Consider the following 18,738-nt stretch of genomic DNA (forward strand, 5'->3'; position numbering starts at 1 on the left):
ACCACCCTTTGAAACAGTGGTAAAATTGTTTTTTGTGCTTTTTAAGGTAAATAGTGTTACACCTTCGTTCCTCCTTCACTGGTGATCTGTAACTACTGGATACATTTAACTGCTTTTGGAGGAGGAGAAAATTGTACAGACTCTTGTGATATTTTGGTGGAAAGAACTTGAGCGAAAACTTTTGTTTGCTACATATTAAACCACCAACCATTAACATGATGGTGCAAAATGACTTTTATTAGATTATTGTGGGAAAAAGGTTGAAGCTATTCACATAGATGGCTGAAGGGTGGTGATGTTTCTCCTCTTCAGTACAGCCAAAGGAAAAACAAAGGGGGTGCCAAGGACTCCTTTGTATTCTGGGTCGGGCCACATGTTGAAGTGTCCTTGGGCAAAATACTGAACCCCACATTGCTATGTTTGCTGTTCCATCAGTGTATGAGTGTGATGTATGAATGGGTGAATGTGGCAAGTATTGTAAAGCACTTTGAGTGGTCAGTAAGACTAGAAAAGCGCTATACAAGTGCAAGTCCATTTACCATTCTTTTCCATCAGTTGTTTAAATGAACAAATCACGCAATAGGAAGGAGTGAAAGGAATGAAGATTTATTGCTGTAGTCTATATGGACAACATTCACCTGGAGGAACCAAAGCTGCCTCACCCTCATTAGAGTGGGGAAACATTTGAAATGAGCACCAAACAACCACACAGAATGGCAGCCAGCTTCTCTTTAGAGAGAGAGAGTGATAGAGACAGAAACAAAGAGATAAAGAGAGAGAGAGAGAGAAACTGAATGAAAAGAGAGAGATGCTTGATTTGATTACTTCTGCCTGGGCAGACAATGCAGCTCAAGTGATGAGAAGTCTTATTTGTTTCTTGTTTGTGTGTGGAACTACACACACGTGTTTATTTTTTTGTGTGTGTGTGTGTGTGTGTGCGTGTGTGTGTGTGTTTTAGTCTCAGGGATGAGCTGATGAAGAGAGAGGCCATTCATGTTAAGTGGGCTCTAGAGAATTTGTGTGTGTGAGAGAGAGCGAGAGAGAGAGACAGACAGAGACTCTACAGTGCGAGTGTGTGTCTTGTTCGTACACAACATGAGTCAGCATGTTTTAATTTATGTCTGTATCTGAACACTGCATGATCCTGGGGTTAAGGTCTGGGATCGTCATTGATGTAGGTGAATTGATTGATGTAAGTTCAAGTACCCAATCACACACACACACACACGCACACGCACACGCACACGCACACGCACACCCAGCCTGAAGGTGTGACTCTGTATATGTGTCAGACTCAGCAGTGTGCGTTTTCTTGTCCTGTTCAGTTTTCCAGTGCCTCTTAAATCTTTTAACTTTTACAGATTAGTATTTTGAAAGAATTACAGTTGCGGTTGGCAGCTGATAACTGAATAACCATTATTTCCATTTTTCAAGCAATAATATGAAACAATCTCTTTTTTCAGCTTCTCAGTTGGGAAGATTTGCTGATTTTCGTATGTGATAGTGAATTGAACATCTGGGTTTTACACACTGGGTCACAGACCAATGAAAAATTCAATTTTACAATTTCAAAAGTTCTATAATCAACAGGAATCAGTAAAAATCTGTCTGCCAGAGTTAATATAATTTTCCATAAAAATTGTAATAAAAAAGTATATGCATGCCAAGCAGCCAGATAGTCCCCAAAATGTCACTTTCTACCATAGATTCAAAAAAAGGAAAAGGACACACTGTTTAGACAGAGAGTGTAAACATCCGGTCACTGTCATACAGTGACTTTAAAGTACGGGTCCTTCAGAGTGAGAATATGTTCGTATGCTTTGTGCTGTTAGCATCTCACCGGCAGTGGGCTTTCTTTAGAGCTTCGTCTGTGCCAGTTGATATGAAGCCCATGTACTTTGCACTGAGATTATTTCCGTGTCAATTGAATAACCCATAGAAGAAATGTATAGCGATATGTGGGAATATGACGTTTTATTGGATGACTTTAGGCTAACAAGTTGGGATGAAAATGTTTATTCAATAGTCAAATACAGGAACAGAATGAATCTCTGCGTGCTGTGTTTTCTCAAGCAAATATTTGAATGAGAAATGTGTTCCTGTGTTGTTGACGTTGCTGTCAGAAACGATTTCTTTAGATAAACCTGTCATGAAAATAATATCATTATATTGGTCTTAATTTAATAAGTCACCAGTCAATCAAACAGTATGGGCGGGGTTGCCACATCCTCTTTCAGAGGTTTTCTGATGAACTTTCTGTAGCTGACGCTCTTTTCATCCTCTCTGCTTCTCTTCATGTTAACTACCCACCTCTGGTTCTTTTGACTGTGAACAAATCACTGGGCTTCTGTCAGAAAAGTAAATCACATCACTTCCTGCGCACCAGAGGACTTTCCTGCATGACATTGCATGTTCCGAACGGCGAATGTAAGCTCTTTCATGAACTGGATATGTCAGTCAACAACAAACGGTAGCAGAACTGACATCAGTGCTATCACTGTGAGGAAGAAGCCAGGGGGCACAGCTGCTGTTTTGGCCCACAGGAATGTATCAGCATCCACACACCCACAGCAAACACACACTTTAAGTAGAGCAGGAAAACACACAAACATAACGCGCACAATACAAAGATGTAAATTCATAGGTGAATCATGCATGGTTGTCTTTTGAACATGAACATGTGTTGCACCTGGGATTAGCTAGATGTTTGTGAGATCAAATGTTGTCCACCATCCCCCCACCCTACTTCCTATTATCTCTAATGTGGAGAATAATCCTCTTGTGGAATTAATCTCCTTTAAATGGTGTTTGTTACCATGCTGCGATAGAATTAAAGCTCTTGTTCCACTTCTGGATGTGATGAACATGTCTGTTTATATGTTGTTTGTATGTGTGTGTGTGTGTGTGTGTGTGTGTGTGTGTGTGAGAGAGAGCGAGAGAGAGAGTCAAAGAAATATATGTGCACTTATTTCGTATTTCTCGCCTTTTAAAATTCAGTACATTTTTAGGAAATATTTGCCCATTAAGTGATTAAAATTGACGATCAAATTGTTCCTGTCCTTTAACAATGACAGTCATGTTCAAGAGTTGACATCTGTTTACATTTCAATCAATTTGATGCATTTAATCTTGGTTGATTTAGTTTGGCTGAGTTTGTCCCAGAGCTTTTGTTCTCAGCCTGAGCCTGATGGGGCACAACAGGTCCAGTTAGCACAGGCTTTTATTTCTCTTAATTATTTTTGGCTTTAGTCCGATCTGGTTTGACTTTCTTCACTTCATTTGTTGTTTTTCCTACATCAAGAGTGCATGAAATAATTGTGGCATATTGTTTTATTCAATTATAAACTGTAGCTATGGTGAGCTGTTATTAATTATAGCTTAGGAAAGCCCCATTTGAATATATCTTATTGTCTGCATTGGCTGTGCACTGAAAGCAGCACTGCACACCAACTACTTGATTGGTCTAGCCACTTTTCTGCCATGAGTTCCGCTGCTATTACTATGCACTCAAAATAAACTGGAACAGTGACCCTTTGGCTCACACTTACACATGTAACATGACCGGTGTAGACAGCAGTACCGATTAAAATTAAAGCATGTCTGTATATTTTCAGATTGATGAATTACAAACACAGCTGTTATCAGATGGTTGTCAGATATTCTCTGTTATACTCTGATTGTTTAAATTAAGCAGTTTTGGGTTGAATGGTAGATCACTGTTATTTCATAGATTAGGCTAGGTAAACTGAAAGCATCCTCTAGATACACTGCGAGTGCTCCTCTATGGATGGAAGTGTCTAATTGTCTGCTTGTTCTTTGTCTGCCACTTTGGTCCGGACTGAAGTATCTCAACTACTATTGGATGGATTGATGTGAAATTTGTTACAGATATTCATGTTTCCCAGAGGATGACTCCTACTGACTTAAGTGATTCCCTGACTTTTCCTCCATCCATCCAATAAAGATATCTTGTGGATGGATTAGTTAGAATGCTAACACAACAGATCAATGGATAGAAGATGAGGAAATGGTAAACATTGAACCTGCTAAACATCTGCATGTTAGCATTGTCATTGTGAGCATCTTAGCATGCTGAGGTTAGCATTTAGCTCAAAGCAGCACTGTGCCTAATTGCAGCTTCACAGAGCTGCTAACATGGTTGTAAACTTTTGTCTGTTACCACAAGTTTGCACTAATAATTTCTCTCTGTTTCCAATATGTCTCCCACCACATTATACAATTAAATTATTTCATCATATTTGGCAGAGAAAGCAAAGTTGTTGCGGCTGTTTTGGCTAATTTGCTTGGCTGACAGTCAGGTGGGTTCTGGTCTGATTGTCAGTATAGTGATAAGTTCAACAGTTGAACCAGCTGAGCTGTTGTGGTGTGAGCCAGCAGAACCATAGTAGAGTCCTTGTCTGTCTTCAGAGGGCAGACCATGGCATGGATCCACGCAGCCCCTTGTGCAAATGATATTTCTCTGTTTCTCTCTCTAATGTCGTTGGTTCACTTGGAACATTTAATCACATTAAAACATTAAGAAGCACATCTGATACGTATGCATGGGCCTTGGTTTTGTCTTTGTACAAAAGCAATTGCAATTGAAAATTGCTCTGAGTTGATCCACTATGGACATGTATGCCCTTTTCCATTTATACCATCCTCAGGCCTGGAAAACACTTTATAAAATGTCAAGCTGCATCAATAGCCACGGGAATCCTGACTCTAATATATGAATTCTTACCTGTTTGTCCTGTCTCTCTCTTCGTCTCTCTCTGCCTCTGTGACTCTTACTTTCTGCACGAAGTTCACATTTTAGCAAGATTTAAACTGCCATAATTCATATGATCATTTTATCCGAGGAGAGAGATATTCTGTTAATCGCTTAACTCACTTCAACTGCACTGATCCTGCCTCCTTTGGTATCCTGAAGGAAGGAATTATGAATTACCAACAAATAACTACAAGTGTGTGACTGGATTCATCACTGCTTGTGGTGGGACTGAACTGAATAAATGGATTCCATGGTTGTGACCAAATCACAAACTTTCCTTGATGGCCTAAAAACTATTTATCTGTAGATTGCACCAAAATGCCTCATGTTCATGTTGGAAATATTGATTATTTGACACTGTTGTATTAATTTATAATATATGAATCAATTCCAATTGATGAAGTTCAAATGTCCCATAATCACAAATCACCTGCTGCCGATGTTTTGACTGTCTTTGGACAGCTGTTGTGCAGCTAATGCTGGATTAGTTTGTCTGCTGTGATCTTAGCTGGCTAGCAAGCTTTTATGGGCGGTTAACATGATCTTACCGTTAGTTAGCAAACAACACTTTTAAAAGTTAACTCGAAACATTACCTAGTGGCTTACAACTTATTTAGTTTTGAGACGTTTTTAGAAATTAAAATGTCTTAATCCAGAACCTCCTCCTTTTCCCTTCTGGCTCCTCCATGGTTATCAGCCTGCCCGCAAAATTAAAGTCCTTTGCTTCTTTCATGTTTTTGTTGTGGAGGACTAATGCACATGTTCTATATATTGAGTATCCTCCTCCCAAAATCTATGCCTATGCCCGTATGTCCGCTCAGACTTCTTCTGACAGATTTTTGTGTTCGAGGCGGATATGTAACGAGAGAGAGACAACATGCCAAAAATGTGTCTTTGTTGTTTTCTGTCTCTCACAGAGGTGAGAGAGACAGAGAGAAAGGAAAAGAGAGATAGACAGGAAGAAGGAGAGCTGTAATTTAGCCAGCTGACATAGGAAGTGAGATCTCTTTGGGGTGTGTTGAGTGTGACAGTCTAAATGAATAGAGACATCAGTGAGTGTGTGTTTGTGTGGACATGAGGAGGGATCTGTGCTTGGTGTGTTTTACTCACCCTGTCAAATTCAAGACAGCCTTAAGTGTTTTTATCAACTTTCCTCCTCCTCTCTTTCTCCCCGTCACAGCGCTGTGTGAAGAAAATGTGTGTGTCCATGTGTGTGTTGTCATTGCTAAATGGGAATGTGCAACAGGTAGGTGGTAGGAGCAGAGTATGCACAACAAAGCACGTTTTTTCCCTCTCCTTGTCTTGTCGATGTTTACCGTCGCATTTCACCTCCCTTCTTCTGGGTTGCCAGATCTATTGATTCGCTTCTTGCAAAAAGGCAAAAAAATTTAAAATGATATTGATTATATTAGTTTTTTGTTCTGTATCTATTAGCTACAGGAGTCTGGAACAGAGGAGAGGAGTGAGAACATGGTACAACAGGTAACTGAGACCCTTGTTTTTTGTACGTGCAGAAAATAGCAGTAGCTAGGAATAGAAATTACAGATTAATTTGCTTACTGTAATCGTATTGTTCAGTTGAAAGATCTGTTACCACTGATTATGTAGATTTTCCCCTTTTTCTTAACTAAGTGATTGCATCTCAGCTCAAATCTACTTCAGTGACCTACAGGAAGTAGCTGTATCTTTACCTTTGCCAAGGAGGTTATTTTCACCCGTTCGTTAGTTAATTTGTTTGTCAGCCGGATTACGCAAAAAAGTACTGAACTGAATTGTAAAAAACTTGGTAGAGGGGTGGGACATGGGCCAGGGAAGACCTATTACATTTTGGTGCAGATCCAGTCAAAGGCGTGCAGCCAGGAATTTTTTTATCAGTTTCCAAAACATTGAGAGAGAGAGGGCATTGTTCAACATTTTCATCAGTTTCTCAGGAAATAATATTTGGATCTTGATTTAAAGAAGCAGAAATATTTATGGTGTTGGGATCTATGACTTTTTACAATATGGGGCAGATGCAGATAGTAATGATGACATGTAGGATTGTTTGACCTTGGCAGAGGTATGAGTTCTACTGAGTGCAATTGTAGTTTACTTAAGTAAAAGTTGCAGTGGCACAGTATTACATTTAAGATTTTACTTCTAAGTGTTATCAGTAAATTGTACTTTAAGTATTATAGTAAATATTATTGATGCATTAACAGATGCCAAGCATTTTAAAGTTTATAAATCATTTAATCTGTAACACTGAATCATATTTAGTAAATTGATCACGTTTTGTTTGTAAAATTTTAGACTAGTACTGGTAGCTATAGCTGAATTATCAAGCATTATAGAATTGAAATACTTCAAGTAAAGTACCTCAAAATTGTACTTGAATACAATGTACTCCAGTTCAGTGGTACGTTCATTTTGTTGAGCACCAACCTGCTCAGTTCAGTACAAACCTCTACATGCTTTGATGGTGAGGTTAATGACTCAGAAGCCAACTATTTGCAAAGAGTGATCAGTTCAGGGTCATTTCTGTGGTTTTTGTGGTCTGTTAATAAGCTTTTAACAATGTACAAAGTAATGTACCGTCTGTCACGGCTGAGTTGACAATGGTGCTTTCAGTCACCAGTAAGTGCTGCTCAAAGTGATTCAGTGTAGTCAGTTGGGTTTGAATATTTTACGTTAAAGACGTGTGTCTATGTCGTGAACACTAGTAATAACTACTGGAGTAATTTTGGTCTGGTGGCACTAGATACAAAGTCAAAGGGTCATTAAAAAACGTACGGCTTTGTCCTGTGGGAGCCCTGAGTATCCACAGGAAATTGAGTGTTCAGTTTTAAATACCCAGTGAACAGTTTGAACTAAGTTTCATGCTACAAGAATAAGGAGTGTCTGAGAGGAAGGGGTTCATCCTTCATAGAATGTGGATTTCATGGCGATGTGCTGAAATCTCTTGAGTTTTTGTGGAAATTTTGAGCCTGATGTTGGTGCTACAGGAAATGTCAACAAAAATGTTTGATGGAAATCTGGTCATTAGTGTTTGAGGTACGTTGTCCTGAACCAATGAGTTGTACAAGGGGAAATTTTGAAAAGTGCTCATGGTAATTCTAGACTCTACCTCTTCTCTTTTCTCCCTTCCTGTCCTCTTCTACTTTACCTTAAGCAGAAACTGTAGAAGTTTCTTGTTGTAAAAAATAATATATAACTCTGAGTGACTGGGTCAAAAGGGCAGCTCTGCAATGGATCCCAGCCTCCACAAATCCATAGTTCATGCTCTCTTAGTGTACACAGCTCCCACTGAACCCTGCAGTGTGTGTGTGTGTGTGTGTGTGTGTGTGTGTGTGTGTGTGTGTGTGTGTGTGTGTGTGTGTGTGTGTGTGTGTGTGTGTGTGAGAGTGAGTGTGAGCTCACAGCTGTCAAAAGCAAACTCAAATACAACAGTAAAGTCTAGCGAGTACAAACAAGTGCTTCCCACAATTGACCTCCTCTACGGTGAATGTCCAGTTTATATGAAAGACAGACTGCAGCTGGAGCATTGACTCCAGTGGCAAATTGATTGCTCCACACTGTAACTGTTAAAAGGACATGTCAAGCTTTTATTTCACTGTTACCATACATATTGCTTTGAAATAATATTTGCTTGTGTATTTGTGTGTGAGTATCATCTCAACTTTATGCAGACAAGTTAACAAAGTCACTCTGTTGCGCATAATGCAATTTGTTAGGTTTTAATATAATTCTTAAATAAATGAAAACATTACACAGACATTCCCTACATTCCTACATCACAGGACTTTAGATTGTGCTCTGTGTGTCACTGGTTGCCGTTTCGAAGAAAATTTAAATTGTTTGACAGTTGGGATATGATGTTAAGAAACGCAGAATCCTAAATCAATTGGTTTGCAAACGGGGCCCAATATTTCACACATTGCTTCATTGAAAATGAATAAATTTACCTTTACCTCTTAACCTAACCTTTACCTCTTAACTATTACAGATTTGGTCGCATGAGAAGGTTTTCACTCCTGTTTCTGTGTAGAATTATTAGACTTCAATGCTGAAAAGGTGTTTCCCTTTCAAATGCCACGTTCCATCTCCTGGTTTACTGCACAAAAAGAAATGCCTTTTAAAGATTTTATTTCAGCAGTGGTGTCAAGCTTTGGGCTCTGTGTGTAGAAGAAAGCATCACAAGACCACTGGTGTGAATGTGACTTTGTCTTTGTTTCTGTGACATTCTGTGTCATTTCTCAGAAGAGTAACTGTAGCAAAAATTACATTTTCGTGTCTTGTCTTTAATTCCTTCCTCTTCTTTTGAAGGCTTTGCTTTGTGACATGTCCCTTTTTGCTTCCCTTTTCTTCTGAAAGAAGGTTCTCATTCTTAACATCTTTTATTTTGGGACAGCGGAGCACAGAGTGGTGATAGGGTGATAGGGGGTGGTAGTGTGATTTTTTTTGTGTTTATAACTACTGCTTTTAAATTGGTCTCATAAATGGCAATTTTTTAACAGTAGATCAAACCACTGAATCCACTCAATAACACATATTTACATTCAATTACACTTGCTTAAATTTGCGGGCGTAGAGAACTTTTTGCTATGCTGCATTTTTGTATTTGGACGTCTAGTATTGATTCTGTTAAAAAGAACTCTAAGCAGAACCATGTGCAGACAAAACAAAGTAAAGATTAAATATGGACGAAGTGTACCAAACACTTTAAGTGAAGTGGTTCCCACGCTTGTGTCACATGACTCTGGAGTTTCCTTTAATCAATTACTCTTAAATTATCTCCTGATTGTATTAGCTGTTTGAGTCAATATATGTGACATTTATACAGGAGCTATTTTTGTACAATAGCTTTCATACATCTCTGACTCATGATAAACCCGGCTGTGTAATCTAGAGATTTTCTGCTCCTCATATCTTAGAAAAAAGTGCATTCATCTTTTATCCAGTGAGTCTGTTGACCATGTGATCTGTTCTTTTCCTCTCCTGAGGCCAGGACCTCAGTTAGATGTGAGTAAGCTGTCCAGTGTGTAGTTGTATTGAAGTGGTCGCAAGCTTTTTGCCTCTACAAAGGCTTTTGTTTGGTCTGGACATCAAGAGGTTTTCAGGAGGGTTTCATCAGACTGACAGTTAAATACACCATGGCTGTGGCAGCTGGTGGTTGTACTCTTGTATTATGGGAAGAATAGTGCCAGTCCACAGTTCTGTGCTGTGTCACATCTGAAGCTAATTTAAAGCACCAAAAGAGCTATTAATTGAGATATTAATGAAAATCAATTAAAATTAAGATTCTTAAGTTGCAATTCAGAGAAATATCTATTATCCCTGCTTTTATTTATTGGTCTTTTAACATTAAAGCAAGACTACGTAACTTCTGTTGAACTGAGCAAGAGTGCATTTAATGTCTTATCAATTCAACTATTTATTTAAGTGGAAGAATATGTTATTGCATATCTTTCAAACGTTACCTAGCCTTGCTTTACAGTAGTTACTGCACTGGAACATCATACCCACAGCCACAGTAACACTTTGAGAGAATAGTAGTAGTTGTTTATGGTCTGAAAAGATTTTCTACAAAGAGGCAAATTGAGTGGGTTACTTCATAACGTTTTGGTTACCACTCAAGTTTGCAGTATAACTAGTAAAGCATGGATGTCTATTAAGGGAATGAACTGCATGGTATAAGGTCATCTTACAACCAACACAGAAGAATGTCAATATTGTGTGATTCAGCAAAACCACGGACTTCGTTCAATGCCAACGTTTTTTTTATTTTTTATTTTCAGTTTCTACAGGGCCTTTGCAGGGAAGCTATGATATAATTTAAAGACAGACCATTGTTATGTCAAATAAATCATGGTTTCTGTATGGTTAAAGTTATGCAACAAAAAGACTTGTTGTGTAAAGACTGTGGTCACAGTTAATAAAAAGAGGAACAATGCAACAATTGCAGGTCCGTGACGTGACACAAGCGGCGGACTACCGCGAGAAAGCCCGCGCAGTTGTCACATGACACCCCTCTCTATGACAGCAGGCTTTTCCCTATGCCTACGAGTGTCACTATGTGAAACGTTTATAAACGCAAAACAGACTGAATTTGTAGGTGAAAGGTGAAATCGATAAAAGATTTCAACTTTTACCTGGAGTCACTTCCTCAGCGGGCTTTGTGGAAAGTTCTAATGGGATGTAGAACCAGTGACTACCGTTATAGTACTGTTATATTAATGAATGGCTATGTGGCCATGTAATAGAGGAAACAGCAGCCATGTCCTACAAACTTCAGCTTTTTTTTGACCATAGAAAAGAATATGCAGAATGAAAACTAAAAGCAAAGTAGCATGTTCCATAGAAAGTTGTGATCTACTGACAAATTAAAACGTTAAGAAAACATTTTTGTGGTGTGTATGCTTTCAGTAAGAGGTTTTTTCACACTGTCTGTTGCGTATTTGGCAATGGTTAGGGTACATTTTAGTAGTTGTAATAACGCACACACAAAAACCAAGGTTGGATCGACCCTGAGCAAGAATCACAAGCTAAAAGCTAAAAACTGTATTGCCATAAACCAAGTGCGTGATGTTTCTTTCTGTACACGACTGAAATGATGCAGCAGTTTGCTGCAGGACACCAGTTCATTCATCCAGCGTGTTCCTATTAGCCAGATGACGCAGACAGTTGGGATGAATCAGCCGTTTGGCAGAGAGATCTGATCTCAGACTACTTATCAACCCTCCTACGTGCGGTACACATGAATCCATCTGACAAAGTCTGATCCCAGATCTGAGCCAGGAGGGGTAGGAGCGCTGCTAAACAGAAGTGGATGAGATCAAATGAACGAATCAGATTGCGGTGTGGGGAGACTAAACATCATCACCACACAGGAAGGAAGTAGCTGTGTCTAAATTACATGGACTACTATGACTTGTGTGTGCGTGTGTGTGTGTGTGTGTGTGTGTGTGTGTGTGTGTGTGTGTGTGTGTGTGTGTGTGTGTGTGTGTGTGTGTGTGTGTGTGTGTGTGTGTGTGTGTGTGTGTGTGTGTGTGTGTGTGTGTGTGTGTGTGTGTGTGTGTGTGTGTGTGTGTGTGTGTGTGTGTGTGAGACCAGCGTTTACATCCCACAACCAAATATTTACCTCTGTGCAACTGCCACCCTCTGACACAAGGCTATGGTTAGGCAGAGGGCGGTGTATACTATGTGTTTGTCTGGCGGCTTACAAACTGTGTATGTTTGAATGTGTTAATGTACTGTATATGCATGTATATGTCTGTGTCTGTGTGTGTGGGGAGGGGTAGGATTGGAGGTCCTGATGGGACCACCTTGGTGAACAATGACTCCTTTATTCCTCCAGTGTTTGGCTGGACTCTGTGTCTCAACAACCACACGCACACTGCCAGACAGGAAACACTCATATCCATACATGCACACACAGTGGCTTCACTCAAACGTGCACACATTAATTCACAAACTCTGTGGGGGTATCCACTGGGGTCAGTTTTCGCTGAAACTAGACGTATGTGTTTGTGTTTTTCTGTGTGTGTAGTACGTCAGGTAATTCGGCCCACTGGTCTGCAGCTTCAGGCGGTGAGGAATGTGGAAGCAGTGGTTGGTTATTTTGGTTTGAGGGGGCAGGGCAAAGGAAACAAAACCAGGGCGGAATTTTAGTAGTAGCTGAATCTTTTTAGGGAAACCTTATCTGGATCACTTTGATTATTTTCTGATTCTTTGTTATTTGACAGTATAATATAGAAACCAAGCAAACGGGCATGGGAGATGACACAACAATGTGAGTCATTAGTAATCAAACTAGTGATGTTATGAGGACAGTGTGAGCCAAAGCAGACCTCACTGAACCAAGAAAACGGTATCAGCAAAGAGAAATAATGACTAAAACATAATGACATAGTGGGTAATTATAGCACAGCTTTTCACACTGTATATAAAATGACTAAAGAACTGAAATTGAAGACCTTTTTAAATAATACGAGATGTTTGATCTGGTATGAGAAGTTAAAAGCAAAAGACAAATTATGTCCATCCTCTCATATCTTCAGGGCAGTGTTAATGCTGACAGCTTTTCATAAAAAAATGGCAAATTATGAAAGTGTACACAGAACAAAGCTGTCAAATGCAACTGTAACTAATTTCTATATGTCGATCATCACCTGCAGTCCATCTGTAAACATGATGATGTTGGTGTTCGTACTGCGTTGTGCGCATTAATAATAATTTCATCAAGAAGCCGACAGTCTCGCTCATAGACAGTTGGAGTGTGGTGTGTAAAACTCTGCTGCTTAGCTTTAGGGATTAAGAGTTCACTTTGACTTATGAAAGATAACTAATTATTGATGCTCATTTTAGCATAAGCAGGTAGAGGTCATTGTGTCTCCATCTGCTCTCTGATCAGGCTGGTGGCTGTTTTTAATTCTAATAGATTACAGGTTAGTGAGAGGGTCAGTCACAGCAGTGGACTGCTACAGTGTTAGAAATAATCATGTATTGTTTGTTGCTTCTTTTTGACTTTTATAAACCATACATTTGCTTTTGTTCATGTCGGTATGAAATTAACTTGTAAATACTTGTAAAATGGACTGCACATATCCAGTGCTTTAGTCTTATCGACCACTCAAAGCGCTTTACACTACAAGCCACACACTTTCATACACCACTTTCTTCTGCCATACACACAGACACTCGCACACTGATGGAACAGCCATCAGAGGCAATTTGGGGTTCAACATGTTACCCAAGGACAGTTCGACAAGTAAACTGAAGGAGCCGGGGATCAAACAACCACATAGACTTGTAATGCTTTGACTGGTAATTATTTTCAGTGTCCAATCTGTTAATTATCAGTCATCTTTTTATACTACATATGTCACCAGTTTACAGTACTTTCAAGTTTACACAGTTTGCAATGATGTAAAAAATAATTTAATAAGGGCAAAAGCAGCAAATTGCACCTTTTTTCAGACTAAAACCATGTTTAGCATTCTTCTCTGATGAAGAATAATAGAATAAAGGATACTAATCTATCACATTGAACTTTAACTCCACTCTGTCGTCATTGAAAAATTAAGGTGTCATGTCATCCTGTAGGAACAAAAAAGACCACACCCATGAACTACTGTAGCTACAGTATATGGTCAGATCATGACGTACAGGACTCGGACATTATGCAATCGAAGCTGTTGTGTGTGTCCATTCGTGTCTTTATCTCTCAAATGAAAAGTTCAGAAAGATGCTTCAAATGTCGGAGATCAAATCTGTTCTCTCTTCAACATGTTTTTCTCACAGCGGGAGCTGGTTGTCACTGAAGCAGTGTGGCCTGTGAACCTGCATGTTGTGCATATCCCTCTGTCCGCCTCTCTGAAACAGATAATGACTATAGGTTTGCCATCTGCAACTGTCCCAATCCCTCCTCTTGATTGCATTGAGCCCCAAATGACCAGATGTTTCATCACTATTATGGCATTAGAGCTGAGCTCAATAGGCAGATGTGTGTCTCTCTCAACTGATTGTTGTCATGATAGAGAATAGTCTGATTACCTCCTCTGATTAGGCCAATGGGCCGCTAATCCTCCCACAGCCGCTACAGATCCAGTGTGTCAGCTCTGCCCTGCACCTCTGAGAAAGGGAGCAGGTTATACAACTAATACAAACACACACACAAACACACACACACACATACACACACACATACACACACACACACACACACACACACACACACTTCAGTAAGACTCTTTTCACATGAGCGACAAAAAGGGAAAAACACAAAAAAGTACAAACACAGACAGAACATTGAAATAGTGGTAACATTGAAAATTACATACACAGGATACATGCAGGTAAATGTGCACTGCTTTTCCAAGTTGATTGTAAGAGGAGGACACACACACACACACACACAGAGTAGTAGATATGGGTCTGATGTCAGGGTTTAGTATAACGTGAGCTTGGCCATCCCAAATGTCTTGTTTATCTGATCCGTATTAAAGACCCAGTGACAATGGAACAGATGGGACTGCCTTTTGTCTTGCAAGTGCACATAGGGGACACACGCACGCACGCACGCACGCACACACACACACACACACACACACACACAGACACAGACACAGACACACACACACACACACTCATACATATATATATATATCCATGCAGGCTCTCTCTCTCTCTCTCTCTCTGTCTCTCTCTCTCTCCCTCTCCCTCCATCTCTCAGTGGGCCGTGTGAGTCGTGTTGAGGTTGTGTGATTGTGTTTAGCCAAGCAGAGTGATTGTGCTCTACAGGGGAGCCAGCCTGCTCTCACCACGGCAGACGGACAACGTCACACACACACACACACACACACACACACACACACACAAAAACACAGCCGCTGCAACTCCTGCACAATATTTTTTAAACATCCCTCAATATTTTTGCTGTCGTAAAAGCTCAGCTGAGGTCAGTTGTGTTCGTCAGGTTTACACTTGTCAGTGATTGTTGCGCTGCAATTAGCTACCAGCTATAGAAGCCCAGTTCCTTTTGACTTGGACTGACTTGCTGTGTGGCTGACAGATGTGTCATGTTTGGTGTGTGTTATGAGCGTCAAATGATAAGTGGCTGCTGTCTTTGCCCAAAGTGATTAATCATTGGCCTTTAATCGTATCTTGAAACTTGTAAAGTATAAACCAAGCTACATTCAAATTCCTTCCCACAAATATTCATGTTTTTATTGTGTTCTAAAGCTCAGCCCTCTTGGCCTGACATTTGAAAAAATAATTTTCTTAAATCATTCAACCACATCCTTTAGTAATTATCCTCAGCTCATCTGAGTCAATAGTGAACCTTAACACAGCTCAGGAACTCCTCCTCTCTCTTTCCCTCATCATATCAGAAACAATTAATACATATTTTGGAAAAAGACTACCATATGCCAACACTCAAAATGTGGCTGGATGAATGAATTATTACCCCACATAAAGAGATGATAGACTTTATAAAACCAACTTTCAACTTGAAAGAAGTTTGATAAGTGGCATCCTTTCTATTGAATGTATATTTTTCACTTACTGATTAAGTGTCAGTGCCTACATTTATAGCACATCCTTTGCTTCAGCATACTGTGCAGCAACTGAGTCATGTAAAATAAAATGTTCAGTGTTCAAACTTGCACAGGGATTCAACAGTTAATCAGTGACTGCTTGTGCTTGACCCCCTGCTAATTTCTGTTTATGTCTGACTGGAAATAGGTTCAATGTGACTGCCTGAGACAGCTGAAGCCTGTGTTTGGTCCTCTGCTCTCAGTGGTGTGTGAATGTAATGGATGCATTGTTCTCCAGGTGGGAGAGAGTGAGAGGACGTTAAGCCCACTCTGCCATCACTCCCACAGGCCTGCCCCTGTGCACAAATGCTGCCCTGTCTCAGCCCGTATTTCTGTCCATATGTGCACATGTGTATTCACATGCAAATGTGTTCAAGTTAATATTTAAACTGTACAAACATTAGGTGTAGTACTCTGTATGTGTGTATTGTGTATATGTTCATTTTGTAATTGTATGCTTGTGTGTGTCTTTTCTAAACTGTGTAAACATTATCTGGGTGTACTGTATGCATGTGTATGTGTGCTTGTCTCAGGTTTTGTGTGTGTGTGTGTGTGTGTTTTCTGCTGGTGTGTGCCTAAGTGGCCATTGTGCAGAGTGGAGGAGAGGGAGACCAGCTAGCAGCATAAAGCCACCAGTCCAGCTCAGCGGCTCCACCAGCAGCCAGCCAGCCCCACTCGGCATGCACCTGGCGTCCCCTCACACACACCACCATTATTAATTGCTAATACATATTTATGTGGCACAAATTTGCCATTTGTTTATGCATAAAATTATCAATAGCGCGGGGCGCTTAGCCAGAGAAAACGGTGACCTTTTTAAAGAGTAATAAATGGAACTCTGTGTGTGTGTGTGTGTGTGTGTGTGTGTGTGTGTGTGTGTGTGTGTGTGTGTGTGTGTGTGTGTGTGTGTGTGTGTGTGTGTGTGTGTGTGTGTGTGTGTGTGTGTGTGTGTGTGTGTTTATCTAATGGCTGATGTTTAAGAGGGAGGTATTGGGTTGGAACAAGGGGAGGAGGGTGGCGGTTTTGTGGCTGGACGTGGCAGAAAGGCAGCTGAGGCCTGCCAAGAGGAGATCCACTGATCTGGATGTTTACCCACAGTTTGTTGTTCATGCAGGCAGTGAGCTGTCTTTGTCCTCAGCTTCATTAGCGAGTGTCCGTGTTCACAGTGTCTGGACTGAGTGTGCCTTTGAGTGTGTGTGAGGATGGATTTGTGCATATAGGAATATCAGCGAGCATATTTTTCCATCGACAAATGTGCAGAAGTGTGTGCAAGTCTAAAGGAGTCCTAAGCATCTGACTCCCTCTGCAGGTGAACCACTGAGGCCACACCCATTAACACTAATAATACATTTGAGACTCCACCCAGTTTATATTAACTTGGATATTTAAAATAACAGCTAATAGCTTGGGTTTTTTCATTGGATCTAAAGCAAGACTGGCTCAGTTGGAAGAGAACTGGATAGAAGTTGATTGGGATAGACTGAGGCTGAATGGACCAGACTGGGATAGACTACATTGATCAGGACTGGACTATAGTGGCTAAATTAAGCTATGCTAACAGCTGGTGGCTGTAATTTCACATTTATCACACAGAAATGAGAGTGATATTCATCTTCTCCACTAACTCTCTGCAAGAAAGTGAATAGATGTATTTCCCAAAATGCTACTACTTCTTCAACTGACTGAAAACCCAGCTGGAGACAAGGTTCCTGCGAACAGAAACAAACCATCAGGATGAAAACAAAAAAACCAAACAAAAAAACCCCCAAAACAAAGCAAGGTGCAACACTTACTCTGCATAGTCATGTTTTAATGGGTAAATAGAGCTTCCATTTTCTACAGAGCAAGTGTTGTAGCTCCTTTTGTTCTCCGTCACAATGAATTGAACAATGGAAAGAAACACAACAACAACACAAACAACAACATTCATCAGTATAATTTTCAAATCTGGTGAATGAGGAGAAGTGCTTTAAACAGTTTCCTTAAAAAAAGAGGTGTTGAACAGAAACACGTGAGGAAACATTCATTCTGCTCTGCACATATCACACAAAAGATGTTACAGGAAAGAACAACTATTTATACATTTTATTCAGTTATTCAAAGTGTTGAGCGATTGACCCACACATCTTCCTCTTTACACTTTGCTTCTCTTCTTGTAGTTCTGCCTTTGTCACTTTCTCAGTTCTTTTAATTCCTTGTTCCCTTTCTCATCTTGAAGACTTCCCGTCTCTCTGTCTTTGTCTCCTCTTGTAGTTACTGATTCTCCTCTTGTGTGTTCTCTGCTCTCTGCGTTGCTCTCCTCTCTCTCTGTGTCTCTCTGATGATCCTGCCTGCTCTACACGTCTTTTTTCTTCTTTTCTCTCCTCTGTAATATCTCTCTAGTGGTGCTTCATCTGTTTGTGTGTGTGTGTGTGTGTGTGTGTGTGTGTGTGTGTGTGTGTGTGTGTGTGTGTGGTGTGTGTGTGTGTGTGTTTATGCATCAACATCACAATGTTATTGTCAACCTGGCTGTTTCTCAGTATGAAATCCAGCTAAATCTCTCTCTGTTTCTGTTTACCAGGGTTGGCCGTCACTCTGATGGGTATTCACTTTGCAGCAGAGCCACCTCTCCAGGGATACTTGTAGGTCAGCTGCTATTTTCATACCACACACATGTTTTAAACTAAGGCAAACAAACACACGTTGAACTGGGTTGAGGGACACTGTCAGTCTCTCTCTCTCTCTCTCTCTCTCTCTCTCTCTCTGTCTCTCTCTCTGTCTCTCTCTCACACACACACACACACACACACACACACACACACACGGACACTTTCCCTGTCTCTGTAACCCAGCTTTCATGTGGCCTTCATGAGGTCACACACAGGGCTCAAGTCAGTTTCCATGACT

General features: G+C 40.3%; 1 protein-coding gene across 4 annotated transcripts in view; it reads left to right on the plus strand.

Annotated features, from left to right (window-relative positions):
• Nucleotides 1-18,738, plus strand: part of sox5 (SRY-box transcription factor 5) — a 235,884-nt gene that overhangs the window by 19,691 nt on the left and 197,455 nt on the right. For 2 of the 4 annotated variants that reach the window (XM_056367186.1, XM_056367189.1), the window contains exon 3: nt 18,413-18,477. The gene's annotated coding sequence lies outside the window, so the exon portion shown is untranslated. The remainder of the gene's footprint in view (nt 1-18,412; nt 18,478-18,738) is intronic. The other 2 variants (XM_056367187.1, XM_056367190.1) reach the window with 1 other exon arrangement.

The sequence above is a fragment of the Seriola aureovittata genome, chromosome 22 (genome assembly GCF_021018895.1).
Source record: "Seriola aureovittata isolate HTS-2021-v1 ecotype China chromosome 22, ASM2101889v1, whole genome shotgun sequence".
Lineage (NCBI taxonomy): Eukaryota > Metazoa > Chordata > Actinopteri > Carangiformes > Carangidae > Seriola > Seriola aureovittata.